This window comes from Panulirus ornatus, chromosome 48, assembly GCF_036320965.1.
Source record: "Panulirus ornatus isolate Po-2019 chromosome 48, ASM3632096v1, whole genome shotgun sequence".
Lineage (NCBI taxonomy): Eukaryota > Metazoa > Arthropoda > Malacostraca > Decapoda > Palinuridae > Panulirus > Panulirus ornatus.
This window is the reverse complement of record NC_092271.1, coordinates 5342633-5348118: the sequence shown is the minus strand read 5'-3', so window position 1 is coordinate 5348118 and position 5486 is coordinate 5342633. Positions and strand designations below refer to the sequence as shown.

The following is a 5486-nucleotide window of genomic DNA, read 5'->3' as shown; positions in this document are numbered from 1 at the left end:
AGTATTGGGGTTTTTTGAACCATCACCGACTGTGATGAATATCCTCATGAGTTGGTAAGACCAGATCCGTCTATCATTGTTTAGTTTCATATATGGTTTACTGGAACATGGTTGTATAATGACATATATTTTCATTATGATGTATTGATTGAAGCAACTCTCATTGTCAATAAGAAATTTTACTTAATAATCTTTCGTTACAGTAAGCTGATTGCAAGATAAATAGGAGATGTTTGTGCAATTTTATCGCCAACGGCCACACCACGTTGAAAACACCGCTTCTCGTCCGATCAGCGAAGTGAAGCAGCGTTGGGTCTGTTATAATTGATGGGTGACGCCTGGGAACACCAGATGCTCTTGTCAATTTTGATATATAAGTACCTTCTTTCAGTGTCGATGTTCTTATAGATAACTGATACATTACCTTTGTATATTATATTTTGACTGATTGATTTTCCTCTTTTAGTTTAAATATTTTGCCTATCTATGTTTTATTTCCCTTTAAGGGCTTTCTTCCCGATTTTAACGTCTACATTTTATTAAAAATGATAAGAAATATCGTTATTTTTATAATTGATAACATAGAGTAACTTTTCCATTTGATGCAAGACACATCTGAATCAATATTGGATGATTTTGAATCTGTTTTCAATTAACTGTGTCTAGAACTTCCTGATCCATCTTTCTCCTTTTGATATGTTATTTTGTTTTTCATGGAATTCATTTGAAATTCCTGCATTTATTTATCCAGATAGCCCTTAGATGTCATTGAAAAACTAAGTAATTCTCCTTCCTCGCATCAGAGTTTCCTAAATGTTTGTGATGGATTGCCAGTTCATTTTAAGTATGTTTTACTTAGTAGGAAGCCATTTTGATGGTAATGGATATCTTGTTATCAACAATCCCTAAGTGTTAGTTTTATCCGTGTTGATTATAGCCAACCTTGGGACTGATACCTTAAGTTCATTTAAGAAATAATCCCACGTATATTTGGAAATATATTGTATCGTTAGCACAGCATTTTTACCATATTACGAATATTTATCATGCAGGTGTTTAATGTTTTAAATTTAATATTGTTTAGTTTCTGATAATTTTAATAATGTAAGATCCACAGATAGTACCTTCGTACTTTACATTGTCAAATCTCATATAATACAAATTCTGTTTTATAATAGATAATAAATATACTTTGCGGTTTCTGACGCTCTTTGTATCACTTCTTATCTTTTATTTCATCTTCTCCTGCAAGCCATATTGATTTCATTATCTATCGTTTCTTTTGTTTTTTGTTCAGTACTTTTACCTATTAATGTTATATCTTCTTCTTACAGCGTTTTAATCAAATTCGATTCCATATAATGTGTTACTACTAAAACTGCATAAATGCGACAGTTTTTAGTAATATAATGTATTTCTTCTTTTCTAAAATTAATGGCCTACAAAGACTGTTCCGATTTATACTTCATAGTTTGACATTGTTAAAACATTTTTTACATATTGAAAATGCCATAATCACCAAAGGCTTCCATAGACCATATATATAGTTTCATTTATTTCCACCTTAAAGGTGTAGGGTTCCGTTTATATATGATTGGCAAAAATTGTTTTTGAACATCACCATGTGTAATGAATACCTCATGAGTTGTTTTAACTCAGATCAAGTCTTCATGTCGTGTTTATATATGGTTTATCGGAACATGTTTTTAATAACAACATTTCATATGGTGTATTGATTGAGGCAAACTCACAATTGTCAATAAGACTTTACTTAATAAATCTTGTTACGGTAAGCTTATTGCAAGATAAATAGAGATGTTTTGTGCAATATTATTGTCAACGGCCACCACCACGGTGAAACACCGCTATCTTTCCATTCAGCGAAGTAAGCTGCGTTGGTCTGGTTAGTACTTGGTGGGTGACCGCCTGGGAACACCAGATGCTGTACATTTTGATATATGATTACCTTTCGTTTCCATCCTAGATTTTTTTATAGAGAACTGATTACTTCACCTTGTATATCATATTTGACTGAGTAATTTTCCTGTATAAGTATTAAAAGTTTGGCCTATCTATGTTATATTTCCTGTGTAAGCTTTCGTCCTAATTTTACGTTTACATTATTAGATATTAAATTTCGTTATTTTGAATAATGATGACACAAGTACTTTTCATTGATGTAGGACACATCTAATCAGATTGGATAATTTTTTGAATCTGTTTTCAATTAGCTGGTCTGAGAAACTTCCTTTTATCCATCTTCTCTTTTGATATGATTATTTTGTTTCATTGAATTCTGCAGTTTGCTGTATCAGATGCCTTTTAGGAATCACGGAAAACCAAGTATTTCCTTCCCTCGCAATCAGAGTTTCATGAAAGGTTTTGGTGAATGGATTGGCAGTTCATTTTAGTTGTTTGCTTTGTAGAAACCATTTGATGGTAATGGATATCTTTGTTTATCATTCAAGTCCTAATGGTTAGTTTTATCACTTGTTGATTTATGGCCTAACCTTTTGTACTTATAACCTAAGTGACCTTTCATAAATATTCCCACAGTATAGTTTTGGAAACAGTATTTGGAGCTTTATTACAGCATTTAAATCATAAATCTGAGAATATTTCCTCAGACAGTTGTCTTAATGTTTTAAACAGTATTTTCGATGAGTTTGTAAGCATTTTAATTAATGTAAGTCCACTGACAGTTTCCTTCGTACTTAGATTTGCAAATCTCAGATATATTATTTTGTTTTAATCAATAAATTATAATAAACGTATCATTTCTGGACGCTGCTTTGTATCATTTCTATCTTTTATTCCCGCTTTTCCGGCAATCAATTTCCTTTCATATTTTCAGCGTTCTTTTTTTCTTTTGTAAACTTTTACCTCTTTGTGTTTCTATCTGCTTTTTACAATCGTTTTTACCAAATTTGTTTTTCCATTTACTGAGTGTTTCTTCTCATAATATCTTACATTTTTAAGTATAAAGTATTATCTTTTCTAAAATTAAATGGGCATACAAAGACTGGCTCTGTATTTATACATAGTGTTTACATTGTTAAAAACCATTTTACATATTTTGGAAAGGCACTTAATCCACTTTCGCTTTTCCAATATGTCTTAATGTATGTTTGCATGCATTCCACCTTAAAGTTGTAAGGTTCTTTTAATAGTATGATATGGCAGTAATTGTTTTTGAACAAATCACCGACGGTGAGAATACCTCATGAGTTGTAAGACTCAGAACAGTCTTTCATTGTTGTGTCATATATGGTTTACTGGAACATGTTATAATGACAATACATTTTCATATGATGTATTGATTGAAGCAACTCTTCATTGTCAATAAGATTTTACTAATAAATTTCTGTCAGTAACCCTGATTGCAAGATAATAGAGATGTTTGTGTCAATTTTTATCGCCAACGGCCACACGCACGTGAAAACACCGCTTCTCGTCCGATCAGCGGAGTTAACACGTTGGTCCTGCTAGTAACTTGGATGGTGACCGCCTGGAACACAGATGCTGTTGCATTTGATATATAATTACCTTTCTTTTCATTGTCGTATGTCTTTATAGCTACTATATCCTTCACCTTTGAATAGATATTTGACTGAATGATTTTCCTCTTTTAGTTTAATATATTTTGCCTATCTATGTTTTATTTCCCGTTAAGGCTTTCTTCCTATTTTACGTCTACATTTTATATGATATTAAATATCCGTGATTTTGAATATGATTACATAAGTACTTTTCCATTTGATGCAAACACATCTGAACAATATGGATGATTTTGAATCTGTTTTCAATTATCTGGTCGTTAGAACTTCCTTGATCCATCTTTCTCTTTGATATATTATTTTTTTTCATTGAATTCAGTGAAATTCTGCAGTTTACTGTACCAATTGCCTTAGGAAGTCATTGAAAAACTAAGTATTCTCCTTCCTCGCATCCGAGTTTCATAAATGGTTTTGTGATGGAGTGCCAGTTAAAACATTTTCGTTTGTTTACTTAGTAGGAGCCATTTTGATGGTAATGGATATCTTTGTTATCCAATCAAGTTCCCTAATTGGTAGTTTAATCCTGGGTTGAGTTATAGCCAACCTTGTGTACTGATACCTTAAAAAACGAGTCATTTTATGAACTATCCATCATATAGTTTGGAAAATATTATTTGTATCTTTAGTACAGCATTTCTTACCATATTACGCGGAATATGTTCTTCAGGCAGGTGTGGTAGATTTTTTAATCTAATATTTGTTTAGTTTCTGAGCATTTTATTAATGTAAAAATCCACAGATAGTACCTTCGGTACGCTTTAAGATTTGTTCGAAAGGCTCATATAATTTACATATTCTGTTTTATTAATAACTAATAGATATACTTTTTCGTTGAAGGACGCTGCTTTGTATCCACTTTCTTATCTTTTATTCCCATCTCTCCTGCAAGCCATATTGATTTTCAATTATCTACGGTTTCTTTGTTTTGTTCAGTACTTTTACTATTAAATGTGTATATCTTCTTCTTCAATCGTTTTTAATCAAATTCGATTTCAATATCCTGTGTTACTGCATAAATGCTACAGTTTTAAGCAATATAAGTATTTTTTTTCTAAATTAAGGGCCTACAAAGACATGTTTCCGATTTGTACATAGTTTGACATTGTTAAAAACCATTTTTACATAATTTGCAAATGCCATAATCACCAAAGGCTTCCATAGTGCCATATACATATTTTTCATTTATTTCTCACCTTAAGGTTGTATGTTCGCTTTTATGATATGATTGGCAGAAATTGGTTTTTGCAACATCACCTGTGTAATGATACCTCATGAGTTGTAGGAAATCAGATCTGTCTTTCATTGTTCGATGTTTATATATGGTTTACTGGAACATGGTTGTCTAATGACAGAACATTCTTCATATGGTGTATTGATTGAGGCCAAACTCTCATTGTCAATAAGATTTACTTAATAATCTTTGTTACGGAGCTGATGCAAGATACATAGGAGATGTTGTGCAAATATTATTGTCACGGCCACACCACGTTGAAAACACCGCTTCTCGTGCAGATCAGCGAAGTTTAAAGCAGCGTTGGTCTGGTTAGTACTTGGATGTGATGACCCGTCCCAGGGGAACACCAGATGCTGGTTAGGCATTTTGATAATGATTAACCTTCTTTTCATTCCTAAGTATGTTTTTATAGAAACTGATAGCCTTCACCTAATGTATATAATATTTGCTGAATTAATTTTCCTATAAAAAGTTTAAATATTTTGCCTATTCTATATGTTTTATTTCCTGTTTAAGGCAATTCTTCCCTATATTATACGTTATACAATATATATGATAATTAAAAATCGATATTTTGAATAATGATAGACACACGTACTTTTTCCGATTTATGATGGTAGGACACATCTTAATCATATATGGATGAATTTGAATCTGTTTTCAATTAGCTGTGTCTGAGAACTTCTTGATCCATC

The 5486-nt window shown here is 31.8% G+C and overlaps 1 long non-coding RNA gene across 1 annotated transcript in view; it reads right to left on the bottom strand.

Annotated features, from left to right (window-relative positions):
• LOC139764055 (uncharacterized) overlaps positions 1-5486 on the bottom strand; it is a 44601-nt gene that overhangs the window by 38323 nt on the left and 792 nt on the right. The gene's annotated exons all lie outside the window — the stretch shown is intronic.